The sequence below is a fragment of the Homalodisca vitripennis genome, unplaced genomic scaffold (genome assembly GCF_021130785.1).
Source record: "Homalodisca vitripennis isolate AUS2020 unplaced genomic scaffold, UT_GWSS_2.1 ScUCBcl_1944;HRSCAF=6209, whole genome shotgun sequence".
Classification (NCBI taxonomy): Eukaryota; Metazoa; Arthropoda; class Insecta; order Hemiptera; family Cicadellidae; genus Homalodisca; species Homalodisca vitripennis.
Window position 1 is genome coordinate 10,768 of NW_025778057.1, and position 10,767 is coordinate 21,534.

Genomic DNA, 10,767 nt, shown 5'->3' on the forward strand with positions numbered 1-10,767 from the left:
TGGCTGCTGGCGAATCCCTTTTCGATAGTAATAAACAGTAGAATTTTTTTAAAACATTGGCCAAACTTTTCCCCAGAAAAATAAAGCGTTTGTAGAGTTTTGTTAAATATGTAAGAGTTCTTCTTATTTTACATTTAAATTGATCGATTTTTATTTTTATTTATATTATAGATTTTATTTGATTAATTTATACAGTTTTTTTTCGCTTTACATTTAAAATTTAAACATATAGCAAAATAATAATGTTTATATGATGAGAGCAGTTTTAACTCTAGTCTACGTCCTAGCACGTAATGCATTATATCATACAACTTTAACTATGACAAGATTTATATATTGTGAACATAAAATTTTATGACCATTGTTGAAGACAATAAAGATCTTCAATTTTGATTGAAAATTAGTGGAAGACGACACTCGCCCATGGGGTATGCTTATTGTTGGGGTGGATCTTTCCTAATATCTCAACAGGTGGCTCATAACCTTACAGTAAAATAGCCATAAGAAACCCTTGCTGATCCTTGAACCCCAAACAAAGCTACAACAAGCTTTCCAATCTAAGGGGAATAAGGACATTACTTGCTTACATGGTGGGTGGGGGTATACAAGGGAGCAATTTTTGGCATGCCTCATTCATGAATCGCATAACCAGGGAAAGACCCTCCACATCACATAACCCACGACCTCCATAGGCGCCCCAGCACCAAACCCTTTGTTCTGCCCCACACCGTAAACAGTCACTTTTGTAAAAAAAAAGCATCTTACATCTTAAACCATCACCAAAACTGAGAAAACACCATACCAGACCTTATCAAAAGACTAAACTGAGAAGTCTCTGAAGAGGAAAACCTCACAACTTCCCTTTTAAAAACCAGACATTTATAACCCTTGAAGAACAATCCTAGAAGGGCACGTAGGGAAAATGAGATTTCCAAATGCATCCGCAACACTCATTATATTGTCAACAAATTATAAATTTTACACAACTTTATCTTTTAAAAAACATAAGCATAAGTAAATCACATTTGTCTAATGTCAAATTTCTTTAATGTTATTGTGCCCTTCTTCAAGGCTTAAATAATTGCAGCCTTGTTCAGGCAGTTTAAAAACTCATGAATGTCGAGTTAGTATTCTCTTTCCAATTTTTAACATACTGCAAGGTGGCAGATGGAGAATAAGGCTTTTAATAAAATGTCATCTTACATTTTTCCATATAACACAAATAACCCTTTAGAAAAAATCTATGCTATACGAATGCTTAAATTTTTCCCTCTTCAGTTTTAAAAATAAATTTGGGCCGTTGAAAATCTTTTTGGGAAATGCCACGTAGTAAATAATTAACCAGTAAAGCACTGCTAATTAATGATAAGGCCTGACAACTAAGATGCAGAGTTGCTGATATACAAGTATATAACCTGTCCGTCTAGTACTTTAGTTACATGTGACACTCAAATACTGCACTACTCTCTACATAGACTTCTGTCCTATTTAATTAAATTTCCCCCACTAATACATATCACCTCAAAAGTTTACTTAAAACAATGTTAAACCACTAGTTGGGAAAAAAAGGCATAAATTCTACTTTATTACCTTACCATGTTAGATTTATTTATTTAAAATATTCACTGTAGACACTTAAAACAAGTCCATTGGTAGACACAACAAAAAGTGGCTTTGTTGTCGAATGTGAGTCTTACCTAATACTTTCAAAGTATTGTATTTGCTATAAAACTGTTTAAAATCAAGAAAGTCTTAATGATTAAAGCACAAATAATATGACTTTTTAATAAATATAAAATAAATAAAATTATACAATAAAAATAATTCTTAGACATATTTAAATTACAGTAAACCTAGTTTGATCGGCGAAGAAAACTTTCATTTCAACCCATAATAAGTGGATTGTAAAAGTTTTTTAAGGATATAAATAAAATAATCACAACAGAAAGAATGATATTGACATGATCCAGTGGTTATCTATTATCAAATCACGAACAATTGTATTGTACTTGTTTACATGTTGTGACATATGGGTTTTTGTTTCAAATATAGCAACCATGAATATACGCGTTAAAAATGATATCCCCAAAAATTATAATTTTCAAGCAAACCCAAAATTTTTGCTGAACTTTCCTTATCAGACCTATTTTCCTCCAGTTGAATTGAACTAGTGCAATAACTACCCATTAAAACTAAATTTGTTAATCGGCGGCAGTATAAGCATTTTACTTTAAAGTTTAACTTTCACAACTAAGCCAAAAAGAACAACAGGGCCTACTTTGCAAATATTTCAAACTTTACAGGCACATAAATTTTTAAAGGAGTAAACCGCTCTTCAGATCGAGTTTATGCAGCATTTACTCTACTAATAGCAAACCCTTTTTAATATTTGATGTACTACATGACGCTATGCTCCTAATTTTTAAGATTTCCCTTCGTCTACCCTTGCGGGCCATACCCCCTGAAACATACAAAAAAATGGTAGGTTTACTTTCAAAAAATAAGATTTATTAAGGTGCTAATTTCAAGAAAAGTAGCTTTATAAGGGGTCAAGTAATGATTATCAATTTTAAATTGCTTTAACATATAATTGTTTCTGGAATCACCAAGCCTGTACAGGAACTTTTTACAACTCTAGTATACTAGCGGGGGGGGGGTTAGTCCCTTTCACTCTTTATTATTTTATCAAAATCCAAACTCACAAAAACATACAACTTCCCTGTACCAAAGAGCTACACTGTCACCGCGTATGATTTTCCCAGTCCAACTGCCCCACCAGGCTCAACACACTGACACAAAAAAAAGATTTGTCAATCAAATACAACCAAAACATTCCACATGCAGAACCAGGTGTGAGGTTAAAATTGGAAACATCAAAAGGGGTTCAATATAAATCTAAAAATTCCCTTTCTCAGATGCAAATAAAACGTCAGAAAATAAGCATGTACATGGTTACCCTCACCAGCTGTAGGGAATACTTTTTTGACATGTTGGTACAACTAGCCGCGGTAGCCTGAAATCCCCTCCCTGAAACCAATCCGAGGGAGTGAGTTCGTGTGTTGAAAACATCTTGACGTAGTAGCCATCTCTCGCGAATAATGTTCAAATCGATACTCCTGCCCAACTGAGAAATTCACGGCCGTCTATCCGTGCTACCCTTCGTTTTGAAGGGAAAACGCTTGATTGTGAAATTTATAATAAGGTGAAAACTGTTTACTCCCCTGTAATAAGCTATGAATTGTACGAGCATGTGTACAAGTGGGTGTTCACGAGTTTAAAAAATGGCCTACTTCCGTGACATGACGATCAAGGAGAGCGGAAGACATTCAATTGTAGACTAAGCGAAACTTGTGGAAAAAAAATCGAGAAGCGACGGGTCCGTATGATCGCAGATTGATGTTAAATGAACTCGTTCTGCCATTTTTCCTCGCAAAATCTCCCAGATACCTGATACACCGAAACAATCTCACAGAAACTCTTAGGTTTTCGGCAAATTGTCTGTCCAGGGGTGGGGGTCTGCAAATACAGCACAAGTTAATCTTATCGAGTACAACGAACATCCAAAGAGTTTTCCGGGAAAGCCTACGAACTTAGAAGAACGATAATTTTTTTTTACCTCTATTTTACTGGGAGACGAAAGGTGGTGTGTGGGGGGGGGGGGGGGGGGGTGTGGGGGGGGGGGTGACTTCGGGTTGCCCACTACTCGACCTGAAAACTAAGAGGGCCCAGGTTTCTAAACAGTTTTCACGCTTCACAATTTTCAAACCGGTACAAGCTTTTCCGCTTCAACAATGAGGGCCCCGAATATTCGCTACTTGGCGGGAGATACAATGATCGACCAATTTTTTCGCATGAGAGATGCTACTCTGCCATCCGCGTCAAGCGTTTTTTCCGAACACACTAACCTCGGAATTTAGTATTGTTTTGAAGGGTGAGTGATTCCCCTAAGGGCATAAACGCTGCTGTGTTGCGAACATGTCGAAAAAATTATTCCCAACAAGCTGTGAGAGTACCAATAAAAACTTACTTTCTGGACGTGCCTCGTACAAAGTAATAAAAAATAAAAGGGCTCAACTACACAAATTATTCAACAGATTGTCAATTAAGTTACAATTCGCGACACATTTTTTAAATGAAAAACCACAAACCATGGAGGCACACATCTCGCATTTGTTTCCACTAGTTCCAAATAAACATCCAGCTTCAAGTAGCATATATTACAAACACGTCATAAAAGTTTGTCTTATTGTTTTATTTTTGACCTCAACTGATGTGATCCACAATCAGACAGTCTTCCAGCTTTGAGCTTTTTAACATTCACCATTAAAAATCTGATGAAAGTAACTTTAAAGGGTTGATCTTAAATTTAACAAAACCCAAGTCACTGATGTAGAGAAAAACAGTTGTAATGAGGTCAAACCAACGATTGAGTAACATCTAATGTAATGATATTGGACAGATGGCTAGTATCTGGACCAAGAAGGATTTCATACGTGTGAAATTGTCCACTGGCTGGCGAGGACAAAATCAATATTGCTCAAGAATATATTATACAGCTAAAGTCTACAAGACGATCCCCTGGGTTGCATTCACCCTTTAGACTTTGCGAATTTGTACACTTGTATATTAGCCGTGTCAAAGTGGGAGGTATTGCTTGTTGGATACCAAGCTTTGTTGGATTCAAGGCCTTCGGCTGATAAATAAGTAATGGATGAACCCTTTACAATCTTTCTAAAGCGGTGGATCAATAGCTGCACAACAGGTTTTTCCCTTTATTACGGACATTTGCTTATAATAATCATTTATGAGGTTTTCTCAATCGAGTTAAAAACAAATAGCTTATCTATCTTTCAGTTTGTCTAAGAATAATTTAAAAGAATCAAATTTATACATTTTTAAAGGATATAATTCTAATAAAAAAGACACAAGTAAATATTTATTAAAACTCTAAATCCCGACCCAAAAATAAATTAATGTTTAAAATATTTTGAGAGTAAATGTAGTTTTGGTGTAACGAATAAGGATTTCTTGAATTGGAGTTGACGGATTTAAAAATAATTAAAAAAATTACTACTACACAATAATCTGAAATTTTAAAATTAAAGTTACTCCGGCTATTTAAAAAATGTATTTGCCAAATTCTTGGACCTATTATTTGCAACTTTTTGGAGATACATCCATAAAATTCAGCTTATATATTGGTATCCATCCACTGGTTTAACACTCGGTTAAAAGAATAAAACCCAAAGATTTACTGTATATAAAATGTTCACCCATAAATATAGTGAGTCTCAAAAACAAAAAATAAAATTTAAAAAATTTTTCAATAATTTTAAACAATACTCTATACACAAATACAACATAACTATTAAAATCACATTTTACCCCCTCCCACTCTGTAATTAAAGTCCGTTTCATAATAATTGTACAGTGTATATTAGGGTTTCTGTGACATGAAATATTTCCTATAGTTTCTTGTGGAACTATTAGATTCCTGTTCGAATAAAATTACAATTTGTTGTCAATGTACTTATCACTTTAAAAAAATGTTGCATGCTGCTACCAATTTGGCCTAATACATGTAAATGTAAATTGTGTCCCTGGTATGTTTGAGGCAGTAGGTTTGAATCTTTTGGTAATGTCATTTGTCAAAAGCTAACAAATGATCAGCTGTGTCTAATCTTAAATCTGGGTGCAATGATACAGTTCTGTTCTAGCTTTAATACACCTTTAAAAAAATATATAAAGATTTTTAAAAGTTATTTTCCATAATATCCATCCCCATTCGGTTTAATTGTTTAAAAGTACTCTATTTTTTAAACATTAAAGTCTAAGTTTTGAAAAAGTTCTTTTATTCCTATTGTAACCATGGGAAAGATTAAGAGTAGTTCAATAACAATATCACTTTACAATTAAAATTTGGGAATTTACACCTTTATTTTTAAATTTTAAAGATATACATTGATTTTTCACTATAAAAAAAAAAAAAACTCAAACGGCCATCAAAGATTGGTAAACTAAGGCAAGATAGAACTATACTTTATATAAGACATATCTTAATTATTTTGACAACTGACAAGTCAAAATGGATCAAGGTTTGTATATAAAGTTACTGGGACACCATGTATTATTGATCTTTAATTCCCTTCAATCACGGGTTGTTGACCTATCTTGCAATGTAATCCTTCACAATATTGGTCTGAATCCATACTAATCAAATTTACTTCTCTAATTAATATAATAGCGTAAACTGTTAAGAACAGATTTTCATACACCTTCATAAAACAAAAAACTTTATCACATCTTAAATTTATTTATATTGTTAACCATAACTCTCTTTACAATAATACTATGATTGAATACACCTGTTCAATTAATGAATTCCATCTCATTAGTGCAATAAATATGACTTATTCGACTTGTTTCGCAATAACCAACCAAAGCTAGGTCGTCCAACAAAAGCTCCCCTAACAAGCAAGTTTCAACGCCTCTGTTAAAATTATAAAAAAAAGTGGAACGTTCAAATCATTACTGAATTCATGCCAAGTCTTCAACAATTTATACTCATAATATGTTGAACAACGACAAGCAAAAAAAAAAACTAAGTATATAGTTTCCAACATTATATCATTTATTTTCATTATAGTTCCATACTGAACTACATAGACTCAATGTGGCTATTCCATTAACCTAAAATCTGTAGATTTTGCATCTTGTTGCTGTCAGATTGGTTCAACCACGTTGACTGAGAGAAAGTGTTTGCATCATTGAGATGGGGAATATACTAAACTAAGATTTCTGTTTAGTCACAATAGGTGACAGAGGTGTTTTAAAATCAATAAATACTGTACTATATATCGAGTGTTGTGCGCTGCATGAGTGAACAATGTCACACGATAATGGCCCCCCGCAGATGTGTTGGTCACTGCTATCAGGACGCCATCAAGTGTTAAAATAGTAAACTTATCAGCGGTAATCCTTGTAACAGATAAACAGAATGTGATAGCACTGATTTTATTTAAACTTCAGCACCAAGCAGTGCCCGTTGTTTAAAAAGAATAATACAAAAATACAATGATTTTTATTGTATTGGACAAACTAAAGCTTAGTAAATTACTGGCTGGGAAAAGGGATTTAGAAACTATGTTCTTTTTTTTAAGCATTGCATGTACAAAAGGTTAAAATGGTGTAAGCGCGTAAAAGTTTGTAATGGTAGAATGTAGAAGGTTTGTTTTATTCCACTAGCAGTTTTGAGTGTATGAATATCTCTAGTATAAATACAAAATTAATCAAAAAAGTCTAAGATTTAAGAAGGATTGCAAACAGGAAACAAGAAATATCAAGAATATTTCTTGAACTATTTTAAAATTTTCTTAAAAATCTATTATTTTGGATTTAAAATTGTTTTTTTCAGACATAAAATATCAAGATGTTAACGTGAATGGATGTTCTCACCTTTGTTATCATTCTTCCAGGTAGTCTATAAATAATTCGGCACAAACCAATGCTGCTTATTCCATCACTCTAGCTTTTCCTAGATGTTCAAGTATTTACAATTAATACACCATGTAGACAAAAAGTTATTATTACGTTTCCTATGTTAAGACACACACGCAGCACCTTGGGGGGGGGGTGGGGGGGACCTTCCCAAGCAACCACTCCGCCGCACCGGGGGCTGAGCACAACACCATCCCACATAACAGTGAAAACAAGTGCTCAGTTAATGCACAGCTCTTAAAATAAATATTACAAGAAAAAACTTTTTTGTCCCAAAGATATGAAAATCAAAACAAAAATATTGAATACTAATCGTTACTAAAGCTATATTAAACAACTATAATTACAGTCACTTATTATATTTCAAACGAGTTTTTTATAGATATATTTTGTTACTGTTATAGCGCTTTATATAGGAGAGGGTTGTATCACCCCATCTTCCTCCCATTATTTATCATGCGCTGTCTTTAGATTTTAATCATTCTATACAGCTCTATTTCCATTAGATAATACAAGGTGACGCGGTAATTTGCTTGTTTGGCAATCAATCACTGTTTCAAGAAGGAAGTGCTGGCTTATATGTCTGAAGGGAATTTGTGATTCCTCACACGTTCCACATTCCACTCCATGCAATGACACAAGAGAAGGTTGTTTCTGTTGAATGCGTATTTTCCAATGCCCACTCGATCATAGTTGTCAGTGTCAAGTCGTAGCGTGTTTTTGCGTTTACATTGCGCTCTCCGATGCCTCTACCCCTCCAGCGCGGACTCAGTCTCCTGTTCAATCAATTGTAAATTGGTAACTGCATTCAGAACAGCAGGGAATGTGATCATTGTACGCAAGACCTCAAGGATGCACACACCAGAAAACATCTTAGTATTAAGCCACAGGTCATTATGTATTTCAAACGAGTTTTTTATATGTATATTTTGTTAATGTTTTACGGCTTTAGGATAGGGAGGGGTTGTATCCCCCCATCTTCCTTTATTTATGCCGCTGTCTTGTAGTGTTTTAATCACTACAGCTCTATTCCATGAGGATAATACAGGGTGGGAGCGCGTTAATTTGCTTTTTTTGCAATGCAGGCCTGTTGGTCGAAGATGGAGGGGGAGATGTGGGGCGTGGGCTTATTTAGTGGCTGAAGGGGGATTTTGTATTCCTCCGCGTTTCCAGTTGCCATCATGCAATGGGATCAAGAGGAGAGGTTGTTTTTTGTTGAAGCGTATTTTTCAAATGCCCACCTCGATTCATTGCTGTGCAGCGTGTTTTTCGTTTACACGATTCGCTGCTCCCCCACGCGGACGCTGTTCCTGGTTGGCAATCAATTGTAAATTGGGTAACTGCATTCAGAACAGCAGGGAATGTGTCATGTGTACGAAGGGGACCTACAGAGGATTACACACCGGAAAACATCCGATAGAGTTAGTAGCAGCAGTTACTACGCAATCTCCAACAAAACGCTCTGCTCGGAAGCAATCACTTGCTCTTGGCATTTCAAGAAGACGTTCTCTCCACCGGATTATTCATGATTAGAACACTGAGATTTCACCCGTTAATAAATTGTGCGTGGTTGGATCCATCAATTGTCAGCACGGGACTATTTGACACGGCGTACTTCTCGTTGAAGACATGCTTGCAACTAACACCCGCGTGACGCAATTGTGTTCTTTTCTGATGAGGCCACATTTTCACCTCAGTGGGTGTGTCAACAAGCAAAAAACATGCGCTACTGGAGTGAAAACAAACAAACCCCAGAGAAGTCCACCAAGACCTCTGCATTCGGACACGCGTCACTGTGTGGTGCGCCATATCACGAGTAGGCATCAATGGCCCTTACTTTTTTCAGGATAAACCGTCGTGCCATAACTGTGAACTCCAAACGGTACTTAACTGATACAGGATTTTTTTTCAGCGGCCGGTCTTGAGGCAATTGCAATTAGAGGATACATGGTTCCAACAGGATGGTGGCCACTGCACACACAGCGAGGGTTACCATGAATTGTTTGAGGCAAATGTTTCCTGGACGGCTTATCTCTTTGAGGGGTGATGTGAACTGGCCGGCACGCTCACCAGACTTAGCATCATGCGATTTTTTTCCTTTGGGGTTACCTGAAGTCGAAGGTGTATATCAACCGTCCCACAACACCTTGGAAGACCTAAAGGAACAATATTGAGGCTGAAATTGGCAGAATAGCAGTCGACATGCTTGTTAGAGTTAATGAAAACTTTCAGAAAACGTATGCAGCAGTGTGTGGGATCCCGAAGGGTCGACATTTGCCAGATACATTATTTAAAACCATGTAATTTAAAAATTCCCTTACTGTTCAAATATAATTAAAATAAAAAATAATTTTTTTCTAGGGTTCATAATTTTTTTTATTTCATTTCCAAATCAGCAAATTACAGCGCTCCACCCTTTTATATGGTCTATAAAGTACATTTCAAGTTTTCAGACTATTCCAAAGACTAAATGTCATATTGAGTGTTGGAAAAAAACTATTAGAACAATCTTAATGGGACCTTGTAAGAATAATTATATTGTATGGTTATTTTTCTCTCTATCTTCTTATAGCTATGAAAAACAGAAATTAATTGATTAACTCTAGCTTATCCCTGCTTAATGCACTGATGTTTTACATTTGTGGAGACACTTTGGATGAACCACAACATTATTATAAACAATTGAATGGATTTTTAATTGAATTCATATTTAATAGAAGTCATTATTAACCTTAATTCCTATTCATATAATAACCAGAACTCCAGAATAACTTGAAGATCCTAAAAGATTTTAATACAGTGAAACCTCATTATCTGCTTACACTCAAAACCCATCAGATAGATTTTGTTACTGGCAGTGAAAGGATACCATGTTATTGCTGAGTGTGCAGTCTTCTAACAAGATTAAACATAGAACTGGTTAAAGACTCATGGCGAGTTCTTTTTACGTGTACCTCCAAGGTAAAAGACTCGCATAATCTTTTAAACCAGCTTCTTTACAATATATTTTGAATCCGAATACAACTTATGATATAATCATCGCACTTTGTAAGATGTACTATGTATCTGGATATAAGATACATGAGGTTTACATAAACAAACAATTTCGTAACAATTTAATAAACTTGTTAAAAAATCACAACATCAATTAACCGTCATAAAGTAGGTCATTTTCTGTTTTCATTATTAAAGTTGAATATTTTTCGTAAGTTTGATGTTTTGTTTTTTTTTTTTTAACAAATTTGGTAACATTTTTAGGAAAAGAAAAAA